We start from the raw sequence: 12343 nt of genomic DNA, 5'->3' as shown, positions 1-12343 counted from the left end.
GCAGGGCACTATGTGAAAATAGCCAGAGATTTTCAGGAATGTGTGTGCTGGTGGCTATTATCCAGGGCTCTTCAGTCTCCTGGGACTGATTTGCTGTGTTCTGGACATTCCCAGTGTTGACTCCTCTTGTCTGGGGTGGCCAAAGTAGGGCAGATGCTGAATTATTTATTGCCTTCCAGCCCCTAGAGCGGGGCCTGCAGTGCATTCCTCACTGACTCAGATTGAATTTTAACTCTGCCTTTTTTTTGACCATTACTTAAGAAGGTGCTGCTTAGTCTTTTCCTCAAATACCAGCAATTGTTAAACAGGACAAATACCTAAGAAGAGATCTGCTTTTTTTGTTTGCCCTCGATAACTTCTGATCCCATTGCAGATCACCTCTGTGGCTGACCTTGCCTTTGGATCAGGGCAGTCACACTGAGCTGTGAAAACCCCTTTCCTACCTTCCTGCTTCTCAGGACTTTCTGTGGGACTTTCCAAAATGGTGTGGCTGCTTCTGTAATGCTCTGCGTGGTGCTCAGGGTAAGCCTGGCCTTCATGGAGGAGCCACGTGAGAGCAAAGCGTGGAAATGTGCAAAAATAAAGCATTTGGTTTCAAGTGGGGAAAGATGCTGTCCCGAAGGGCTATGGCTCAGTGGAAGGAAGCAGGGAGCTCACAGAGGCGGTGAGATGTGTCACTGCTTTGGAGATAGGAGGGAGAAAAGGAGAGGAAATGCAGAGGATACTTGGGAATGGGGTTGAGTGCTCCTGGGGCACCTCTGCATGGGAAGATCTGTGCTCCTGAGCATTGTGCTATCGATGCTGAAATTAGGAGGGCTTGTGGCTTGGTCCCCTTTAGCCTTCTGTATAAAATGGATTTGGGAGGGGGGATTCCAGCCCAGGCTGGGTAAGGCCAAACGACCCATTTACCTGAGCTCTGGGTTGAGGAACAACGCAAAGGAAGAGCAGCCTGTGTCAGGCTTTTCTCTCCCCGCAGCCATTTTCCCAGGTGAGCAGTCGGTGTCCCAAACACTGAGCTTTGCCTTGGGGGGAGGTGGGGAGGAAAGCTGCTCTGCTCCTCTGTGTTCTCTCTTGATCTGCATTTCTAGCTGGTGTTGTCACCAGCAAACCTGCTCTGCTCCTTGCCAGGTCTGCAGGTCCTGGCTGGTCACTGCCCTGTGCTCTGCATGGATGTGTCTGCATTTTTCCAGAGACCAGCTTCAGCTGGTTCGTGTGAAGTGCTGACTTCAGGCATTGCACAGAGCGTGACTCAGAAGGGCAGAGGTTTGGGGAAAGGGAGGAAAGTCTTTTTAAGGAGTTGCGAGCTGAAAGCTGCTGTGAAGAGAGTTGGTAGAGGTGGCCTGGTTCTCTTCCAGCTTCAAAAGGAAGAGTGCTGAGGGTTTACAAAGAGCTGGCACAACTGCAAGGCAAAAAGAATGCTTTATTGAGTGTGTAAATGCTCGTAAAGCCAGGAGTAAAGCTGTTAATGCTGTGTATGCGTGGGTGTGGGTGCATGTAGAGATAGGGAGGAGAGAAGCTGCATACCAGACTGTGCATGGGGGGATAACAGAGGGCCTGCTGTTCCATAGGAGTGGGTTGGTGACAGTCAGTTATCTCCAGCAGAGCAACTGGTTGGGGCAGAACCAGGTTCCCTGCTCTGACTGCTGAGCCCAGGGCAGGTGAGTGCTGAGCCCAGCAGCTCCTCCTGAAGCCTCGGTGTAATGTCATACAAAGGTGGGCTTGCAGACCACAGAGCAGAGATGCTCAACTTGAGGTCTTGTAGAGGGAGACCACAGGGAGAAGCTCATCCTAATTCCTCTCCCCGTGATATGTCTATGGATGTCATATAGCAGAAATACAGACTGGCTTTGTGATAAGTCAGGAGAATGGCTCCTTTTCCCCCAGCACAGGAACTGCTTTGCATGTGCACCTGCTGTGGGGTAGAGGCACCTGCATTGTGGTTGCACGATGGCAAAACAGGGATGAGGGGCAGAGGAGATGGCAGGAGCAGGTTGATCTGTGCCTGGGGAGGGGGGGGTTGGGGAAAGGAAAGGAGCAGCAGGTGAGCTGTTCCTGAATGTAGCCCACAGGCAGAGCAGCCCCACAGGAGAGAATCCCCTCACTTCCCTCCCTCTGGCATTTCTTTGCCAAGATGCTTGCCAGACAATTTGCTGATGTGGGAGCTTTGAAGCCTCTGATGTTTGTCTTCTGTGCAAAACCCAGCGAAAGTAGGTTGGAGCCGTCTGCCCTGTTTGTGAGCAGTTCCTGCTCTGTTTGTGAGCAGTTCCCTCCCCAGGGCGATGGACGCCGTCAGATCAGAGCTCAGCAAATGCACAAAGGGGAGCGCCAGGTGGGGCAGGCAGCCTTGCACCCCGCTGCAAACAATGCTGACAGAGCCCTGCAGGGCTGGGTGGCCCAGCCTGGGATTGTCCTTTCCCAGCCAGGTGGAAAGAGAAGCCTGAGCTGTGTCTCCTGAGGTTCCCCAGCCCAGGGGCTGTCTGCCTGCCATGATTGCTCTCCTGGTTTCAGAGCAGTGTTTGCACGGATGGGGGACACGAGTGTGTATGTTTGTGTGAAGGATGGGGGGCTCCTTGTTCTTAAGCATCCCTACCTATGCCTGTCACCACTCTTTTAGTTGTGCCAAAGTCACTCTTGGCCTTTCTGTTCCTGCTTTATGTGGTTATCTAGAGTATTTGGCTACTGCTGTGTACCAATACGGTCCTGTGAAGTCAGGGAAACTCTCCCCAAGTGTCTGAGAACCGAAGGAAACACTGCTCTGCAGGGCTGCAGACACCTCGCCAGCTCTAGCAGGTGAGCTCTGGCTGTAAGGCTCCACTGAAGGTTTGCAGGTTTCTCAGTGCAGTTGGTTTTGTGCACGTGAGGAATAAAGGCTGGTTGTGAAACACAGATCTGCATCTGAAACTGGATTTGGATCTCACCCCAGACTAAACAAATCTAAACAAATGTGATTCTGCAAGTCTTCTCAGATGATAAACACTGAGAATGGGGGCAGTTATGTACATATGCACTAGACACGTCTGCTCTGCTCTGCAGAAAGCAGCTGTGGATGTGTGAGGACCTTGCATTTTTTTGTCTTACAGGGTAGGATTTAACAGAAGAGCAAAGGATGTTGTCAGCCTTGGTCCTGACCATTTGCAGCCAACTTGAAGCAGAGGAGGTGATGGGAGTAATGGGAGTTGGATCTGAGCTGCCACAGCAAGATGAGCAATTGCTTTAGCAGAGCTGTACCTGGGGTGAGGGTTAACCTATGGAGTATCTACTAATATCTCTGGTTAGATGGCATGCATTCTGCATCTGCTAGGGTTGCTTTTTGGTAAGGGGAAATATTTCTCTCACTTCAGTTTAGCAGCTGGAAGTGTGAAGGACGTTTAATGCTGCTAAGGGAGATTCACTCTTGGCTGACTTGGGGCCTTTCTGTCCTTTAATTTACCTAAGTAGGACCTACTCCCCCCCTGCTTAAGGCTTTATGTTCTCCCTCCTTTCCAAGCAGCAATTGGTAAGCAGGTTTTACAGTGGAAATCAATGTTTCTATAGCAGCTTCTGTGAAGCATTATGCTTATCTGAATTGCTCTCTGTTGGATGTTCCTGAGAAACAAGAGGACAGCGAGAGCATTAGGTGAGCACAGACACAGCTGGGTGGGATCTGTAAATGATCCAAGACTGTGTCAAAACATCCCCACCCCATTCCTTGCATGGCTGGGATGGTTTGCAAAAAACTCCAACTTCTCAGTAAATGGTAGAGAAGTTGGTACAAAAGCAGCTCTCAGAAGGCCTATTCCAGCTCCCATGAGCTCTGCAGGGAGCCAGGCCTGCCGTGCTGCTGTAGTTGAGGCTCACTGAGATTTCTCCTGTTCCTCTTGGGATTAAGCTGGCAGAGAAGGGACAGATGCCAGTGCCTGTTTTTAGCTGCATAAATCAGGAGCAAGGTGAGAATAATCAGGCTGAAGTTCTACTTAATCTACCAGCTCTGCTGCTTGTCGAAAGAAGCATCCTCATAGAATGACCTGGGTTGAAAAGGACCATAATGAACATTTAATTTCAACCCCTCTGCTATGTGCAGGGTCGCCAACCACCAGACCAGGCTGCCCAGAGCCATATCCAGCCTGGCTCTGAACACCTCAAGGGATGGGGCATCCACAACATAATAACCTTCAATAAGGTTTCAGGCTGGTCCCAATAATTCTGTCCTGTTAGTGCTGTCCGTTACCTGCTGTAAATTGACTTCAGAATGGAGCTGTGACTTCAGCATGGTTTTATAAAGCTTGGGAGCATCGTGGGTCTTCCCATGCTGACACTGCCTCTTCCTTGTGCAGCTAGAGGACCTGGATGGACACCTGGATGGTGAAGAAATGGGGTCTTCCCAGGCTGGAGTGGCAATGGAATTGGAATGGGTCAGCCCCACTGTAGGTAGGGGAGATTGAAATGCTGACCCTTCCCCAAAGTGAGTGGAGATGCAGCCAGGAGGCAGTTCCAGTTGTGAGCCGCAGCACAGCAGACTGGGGCTCGGCTGCAATCAAGGCTTGGTTTATACACTCAAAGCTACTGTCTTGAGTTTCTTCTTGCTCTACTTAAGGTCTCAACAAAGACTGAGAAGCACTGAACAAGTTTGAAGGTCATGGTTCTGGTTTTTCTATGAAGCTTCAGTCCTCCCAACCACTGAGTCCTTTTCCTTGGTCCCACTAGGATCCCTCAGGACCTTCTAAAGTGGAGGCTCCTTCTCCAGGTCCTCTTGGCATTGATGCCCTAAATAATACGTGTTGTATAATCTGCAGAGCAAGCTCCAGATATGAATGTGAGCGAATCCTCCAGGGAGAACTGAATTCAGTGCTCAGGTCAAAACATGTCCCATGGGTGTTTGTTGTGAGTGTGAGCTGGCTGTCTGGGAAGCTGCCAGGAGGGCATGGATGGAGGCTTCTGCTCCATCAGAACGGGACTGCACAGTACAGAATTAGATGGAGAAAGCTCTGACATAAAGGCCAGAGTAGCCAGCTGTGGTCTGGCTGTTGAGAGGGGAAAATGTGCTGTCTGCCCCAAAGTTTCAGGTTTCTGAGCAAATCCAAAGCTAAATGAGTGAATTTCAGAGGTTTTTAGCACGCTGCAGTCCAGAATTCTAAAAGAAAAAGATGTTTTGCATTGGTTCTTCCTTGTCTAGGTTATACATATTCACTACAAGTTTGTGAGTTTTGAGCCAGCAATGGTTCCACCATGTTCCCCTGATGTCAAAACCTGGGACTTGATCTGACCTGGTGGGAGAGCTGGCACTGAGCAGGTGAGCTGGTGACACTGGCTTCAGTGGAGCCAGGCAGGTTTCTAGCTAGTAAAGTGCTAAGGGAGTCCTGGATTTATACCTTGAGGCCAATGAGACAAGGCAGGCATAAACCCAGAGTGGTTCTGGACCTATCTGATGTGACCTTGCTTCTTGACTTGTGTTTCTCATCCCTGTTTTGTATGCAGAAAGCTCCTGGTGGAATGGACCAGGCTCAGCAGCGTAGTGGGCACGGCCCCAAGCTGATGGAGCCCATAGGGCACTGGGACACTGCTCTCAGGTGTGGGGTTTGATTAATGCTCCATAGGGCCAGGGGTGGGATTCAGGCATCCCCTTCTTCCCTTCCAACTTGTGGTGTTCTATGACATTTGGCCCTGCTGCAGTTACCCTGCACTGGGTAGATCACAGTGGGTACTTTGGGGTATGCTGAAAGAGCTGGAAACAGAACCCAGGTTCTCTCTTTTCCCTTGAGGTGTGAATCCCTTCCCTGCATGTTGGTTGGGGCAGCTTAAGGAGGCACGTGTTTGCTGGGAGGCTGAAGCTACTGGCTAGGAAGGGTCCTGGTGTTGCACTGGGGCACCACCAGGGTGGGAATATTTGAAATGAGGAGGTTTGTTGCACTGTTGGTGTCAATTCCAGTGCTATTAGTGAGAGTAAGCTGGACATGTGGGCAACGAGGAGCCAGGCAGCGAGCAGACAGGTTTGGCAATGCTGAAAAATGATCCGGGTGCATTCTCATGAGCAAAACTCCAGCCCAGGGTCACCTTCGCAGGAGGAGGCTGCATCCTGAGCAAGCCCAGCGGAGGGACCCTCCATGCAGAGGGGCTGCCTGGCCCCACACATCCTGCCCCCCTCCCGGCGTTCCCAACCCTCTTCCTGCGTCAGAGCTCCCGGTGAGTCACAGCTGGGATTCCTCAGCTCTGAAGTGGTTCCTTCTCCTTTCTTTTCCCCCTCCCTCCTTTTCTCCTCCCCAGGTGCTGAGCTTTTTTTCCAAAGCCTTGAATTGAAGGGTGTGTCTATGAAATCTCACAAACACACGCAGGCCCTGGCAGGAATGGGTGAGCACTGTTCCCATTATGCTATGAATACCTGGCCGATTGCCACGGGGACGGTGCCAGGCTGAGCAGCCAATCTCCAGCACCTAGACCTGCTGAGCTCTGGGGTTTTGCTCCTCTCGCTAAGTCACTGCTTTGCAGAGATGGACAGTTTTAATCTCTTCTCAGCAACAGCCATGTTCTTGTACTTGCTTGGCCTGCTGTGATATCCCAGTTCCCACGGTTTGCTTCTTCCCAGGGTAGCGTGCAGGTAGGGGTGGAGAGTTGAGCAGGCAGCTCCGGACTGCCCATCCTGCTCTATGACTCATCTCGGCCGATGTGCAATCTCAAATACTTTCTGTTACCCTGCCCTACACGCTGGGCACTGCCCCAGCTCACCCAGGCCCCTCCGTGTCTCTCAGCTCAATCTGCTGCATCAGGATTGGAGGCTGCCTGGTGTATCTGTGCGTTGCAGACATCTGTCAGGCTGGGAGGGAGCACAGCTGGGTGCTCAGGGCCCAAACTGCCATCACTGACACAGGGTGAATGCGCGCTGTTTGTGCGGCTCCTTGCGCTGCTCAAATGTCACCATGAGCACTTGATTGTTTCTAATGAGGATTTTGAGGGGTATGAGATGTTTGAATGCTTAAGGTAGTAGAGAAGGGGCACTGGCTGAGACTATGCATGACCTCTCAAGCAGATTCAAAACTGAAGCCCAGACACAAGCTCCGGTTGCTGATGTCTGCAAAGTCTCACAGGAGCTGGTCTTCCTGCTGGTAGTGCCTGCTTGCCCAGCTGAGCCACCAGAGCAAGTTTGCAGCAGGGCTCCTTGGCTGAACCCTGTCTTAAAGGGCTGGCTACCATCTGTGCTTGCAGCATGTGAATCCTGGTACAAACAGGGCCTCATCTGAGCTTTGAAGTCTCAGTCTCAATCACTGATGTGACCTTTTTTCTATTTTCCCGTGTTTGTTCAGCCACCAGCTCAGACATCTGCCTGTGGCATTGTGGCTGTGGTCTGGACAAGCTCACCTTTCCAAGCCTCAGAGATAACCTCCCATGCTGGAAAGAGGAACGTCCCCCCTCTCTGCTGAGACCAGCTGGAGGTTAGCACAGCCATAGAACACAGCTCACACACTCCTCCTGCCTGCCTGGAGGTGCCTTGTTTGCGTCCCCAGCTTTGGGCAGAGCTTCTGCTTCTCCCATTGCCCTTTTGCTTCATGCTCTAGGTTCCCACAGGCTCCCACTGCCAGCAGGTGATGTTGCTCTATGACATGAATGGTGTGTGTGTGTGCAGTGGGGAGAATAGGTCAGGAGGTGCTGGGAAATGAGCAGCACCATCGTTTGGATTTGTGCCTTCTGTGGAACAAAACGTTGCTCTCCCCCATGTGCTGATCCCCATCCTCTCTGCCCCCACATCAGTCCTCTGTCCTCTTGGAGGGCTGTGGAGGATTATATATGGGCAAACACCAGAAGGCCAACCCAATTTCCATTTTGTTTCAGGTAAGGCTTCTTTCAGACCCGTGGCAGCCTTGTGGAAATGCAGGTATTTGGGTGGGGAGTGCGTTGAAGCAGCAGCTGCTGTGAGTCCCTGGTATGCCTGGAGGTGGAGGCGTGGGACCTATGGGCACTCCCACCCCATAAGCCCAAGGGCAGTGAGCTGACACAACTCTCCTGGAATCTGTCCCGCTCTAACCAGGATTGTTGGCAGGCGGGTACCGAATCTTGGCAGCACAACAAGAGAATGCTGGTTTCTCTGAAATTCCTGGGCTCGTTTGGTCAGGGTGCTGGCATGCAGAGCCAGGGAAGAGTTGGCACGTGCGTGGCTGCAGCAGAGCAGTGGGGCCTGGAAATGGACTGAGGGCTGTCAGCTCAGGGTCTCTCCTGCATCCCTCTCAGCTGGTAGCAGTTTTGGGTCTGGATTGGGGGTTTTTGGATGTTCTTAATTTCGTCACTAATCTATAAGCGGTGGTCCAACTTTGTCCTTCATTTTTCCTCTCAGGGATGAGGTGCCGTGCCAGGACTGGGAGCCACTGGGCTAGTAGGCTGTCAGCCCCATTACACCAGTTCTGGCAGTGCTGGGAATCCCACCAGTGACTGGGAAATGCGTGGGGCTCCCTCTGGCTCCTGTTCCCCTAACCCAAAGGTAGGCTGAGGGCATCCCAAAGCTGTAGCTCCTTTAGCAGGTCTGCACAGGTACTACTGTCTCCCAGGTACTATTTAGGAGGTAGAGACCCTAGGGCTGCCCTGTGCAAGCAAGGTACAGGTGGAGGTGGAAACAAAACAGCCAGGCTGGCAGCAGTACAGAACAAGAGGTTTTTCACATGTCTGGGACAGTGAATGACTGGAAATAGTTGGAAGAAAGGTGGGATTTGTGAGATGCAACAACTGCGTTGTGTGGCAGCCCTCCCTTGCAGCAGTCAAACTGAGCTCATTCACAAGGAGTCTGAAGGGCTGCAGGAGAGGAAAGCCCCAACTGTGCTCTGTGCCCAATGGTCGATTCCTACGGGCCAGAATTTCCCTGTCTTGTGCCAGTTTGGAGCAAGACTATGAGAACTCTGTCTCCTTGCCCTGCTGCAGGTAGAGCTTGGCATGCCTGCCTGAGGAGGCAGGGCGTTGGGCAGGGAAGGTTGGGCCTTGGCAAACTGGGCACGGTTCGGGTGTTTGCCTTCCTCCTGGATTGGCCACGGGGAGAAGAACTTGGCCTTATATGGTCAAAAAAAAGCCTATGCCGGCGGTGCTCCTCCCTGTGAAGAGACACGTGGAGAGGTGTGGATGGGCCGATGGGGTCGGGCGTGTTTTCCTCCATCCTCCCCTGCCCTCCCCTCCCTTCTCCAGATACCCTGGAGACAATTATGGCATTTGGTTTGCAGCCCAAACGTGGCTGATTGCTGGGGCTTGCAAAAAGGCCGCTTCCCTCAGCGGGTGCTGCTGGTTTTGTGTGCCCCCAAGAGCTGAGGGGTGATGGATGGGCACAAAATGGTGCCTGTGGTCAGGGTTGAGTATTTCATGAAGCTCGGGTATCTGGGAAGATGGTAGTAGTGGTACAAATCATTGCCTCTCTGCTGGTTAAACCTCTTTCCTGCTTGTTTAATTGCCTGCGGGAGTGTCTGGTTAGGAAAGCTAAACTATAGCACAGCCCCCTTCCCCAAAAAGAAACCACAGAAAGGCTTGATCCTGTCTTAGGTTGCAGGCGAAGATGCATGGGAGAAACTGAGGCACGGTCCAAGATAATATAGGAAGAAATATCTATCACAGCTCTTCTCTTTGCACAGGATTGAGGGAGTTCTATTTCCCAGTGGCTGGGTTCTTGGGCTGAGCCACTTCCAGCCCTGGCAATGACTGTGGCAATGGCAGGCTGGGAGGTGAGCCTGAGGGATCTGTCGTTCTCCCCTTATCTTGCACCCTATGTCTTGGAGTTGCTCCAGATGTGAGCTGGAACCAGGAGGAGCAGTTATGGGTGAAGTGGGACGGGCAGATTAAAGTGGGCTGGAGGGTGCTTAGGGGTGGGTGCAGTGGGGGGACCTACTGCAGTGGAACAGGGGACAAGATGCAGTGGAAAGTCTGTAGAACTCTGGGGGCATCTCTTATCCACCCCAGGAACATGTTTCCATCTCAATTCCCACACATTTAATATTATGGAACGTGTTAAAGACTTTGCCATCCCTCTGGTACAAAGCATGAACCTCACTTGCACTGATGTCCCTCGTCTAAATTTCCTTGTACCTCTGAGCCTGGCTGCTTAGTGTCCTCCATTGAGTCCATGTCTGTGATATCTTTATTGGAGCCTCATAAGGCTCTCTTTGCTTCTCCTGAAGGAAGGTGGCTGAATCTGGAGGGGGTAGAAATGTGTGAGAAGGAGCAGACAGCTGTCCAGCTGCAGGTGGGAGCCTGGTTCCTGCAAAGCAGGTGGGCTGAAGGTTGCACGTCCCATGGAAATCTTGCTTTAACTCTTTATAAAAAGTCATTTTGGTGATTACTGGCAAGGTTTAGCCCCATGGCAGACCTCAGTGGCTCAATTTCCCTTCATAACCACTGTGATCCCCCCACGAAGTGTCCAGGGAGAGATGTTCACCACGCTTTGTACTGTTTCTTGCAACCTGAGAGCTGTTGTTCTTCCCCTGGGAGGCTGGGCTTGCTGGAAGGAAAAAAAGGAGAGGGTTGTTTGGCTGTTGCAGTGCTTGGAAGCCTCCGAGTCCTTTGGAAGCTCTTGCAATGGTATCACCTGCCCAGGAGAGGGAGCCTGGAGCTCACACTTGGGTGCTCCCCAGCCCGGGAGGCAGCGGCTCAGGCACGCGGTGCCCTTAGATGTGGTCTGGGGCTCAGGCACTGCCCGGGTGGAAAACAGCAGAGGAGCCCTGTTTCTTCCCTCTGTCTGCTCCAGCTTGTCTCCTGGACTCTGTCCCAATTGCTGTTGTGCAGATGCAGATATTTGCCTGCTGATCCTCCCTGCCAAAGTCTGCACCACCAGCACTGGCTCTGCTCCTGCTTTCAGCACACGGCTTTATCAGTGCCTGGGTTTTGCCCCTGGGCTTTGTCTCACAACTGGGCCATGTCCTGGACATCTGATGTCTCCTTCCCCTGTGCTGGAGTAGGCACTTCGATCTTTGGCCCCAGAGAGAGTTTGAGATCATCTTTGGGAAACCTCGTGCTGTTGAAGTGATGTGGCTTTACCTGGATCAGCTGTGCTTTGGATTGTGCATACAGCTGGCCAACTAATGAGGTTGAGCTTGCCTTTTTTTCAGCAGCAGCTAAATCCAGTGGCCACAGCACTGACTGCTGTGCTAGCTCAGCTTTATTCCCCTTTTAGGGCTGTCTGCTGCCACCCCAAAGGGAATTGTGAGATCCTGAGTTGGTGGTACTGCCCTGTATTCCTGCAGTATTCAAGAGTTGTGTTGTCCTTCACTGGGGAAAAAAAGCTAGCAGAACTTCCCCATGGAATTTAACAGCTGCTTTTGGGGTGCAGGCCATTTCTCTGCTGTTTAGCCCTAAGGAAGGGACTGGTCCTTTAGATAAAATCAGCACTTAAGGGATAGTATGGTGGAGGAGTAGGACTGGTAGATGCACAGATAGGGGTGTCCCAAAGGTATGGGGCCATCTTGGGCATAGCTCGGGTCCTGTCAGTGGAGTACAGGAATTATCCTGCTGCTTAGAATCGTTGCCTCAGTGCTCGATAGCTTGATGTCACTTTTCCCATTGTCAGGGGGAAACTGAGGCACACAGCAGTGAAGTAAGTGAGACTGTGAGATGTTAAGCTGGGGCTGTCCTAACAGCTGTCCCTTTCCAACTCAAGTAGTCCTACTTTTAGCCTGATGCTCTGGTCGTAGGGTTCTTTCTCAATCTCCTGGGCAGTGGAGAGCTCAGAAACTGGAGAAAAAATAAAATAAAATAAAAAAATCTGCGACCAAGAAACATGAAAAGGAGAGAAAGCAGCTACAAACACTCCCTGTACACGACTGAGCTGCTGCTGAGCTCCTGCCCTCCCCAGCCTTGCTATGAGCACGGTCCCAAACACTCCACCCTCCAGTTCTCCTGCAGTGAGAGTGCTGAGCTCCCTTCTGCTCAGGTTTCACCCTGAACAACACCAGCTCTGTCTCCTTCCAGCCGTGCTCCCCGTGCCTCAACCCCACCCTGCCTTCCCACAGCCCTAGGCTGCTCAGAGCTCTCATTCATTCCTCTCCTGGGCTCTGTGCAGCTTTGCTGTCGCACGCTCTTGCACAAACCCAGCATTGTTCCTTCTCTTGGAAGGTCTGTGCTGGGTTCTGCCTCCAGGGGAAGCTCTGTGCTCAAGTTCCATCTCCTCCTGAGCTGGCAAGCTCACCCTACCGTGGCTTTCCCCTCTCCCCACCCCTACCAGCCTGAGAAATTAAGAGCCCTTGCCTGTGCCATCAGCTGGTGTAACAACTGGGAGCTTTAGCTGTTAGTCTGGAGCATCTTCCCTTCCTCTGATACGCTGACCCTGGAAGCAGTGCAGTTCTTTTTGTTAGGCAGCAAAGGGCAGAGCAGAGATGTTGTCCATCTCAGGTCCTCTCGTCCTCTGGGGGCT

Source organism: Tympanuchus pallidicinctus, unplaced genomic scaffold, assembly GCF_026119805.1.
Source record: "Tympanuchus pallidicinctus isolate F22 unplaced genomic scaffold, pur_lepc_1.0 scaffold47, whole genome shotgun sequence".
NCBI lineage: Eukaryota > Metazoa > Chordata > Aves > Galliformes > Phasianidae > Tympanuchus > Tympanuchus pallidicinctus.
Note: the sequence above shows the minus strand (reverse complement) of the source record.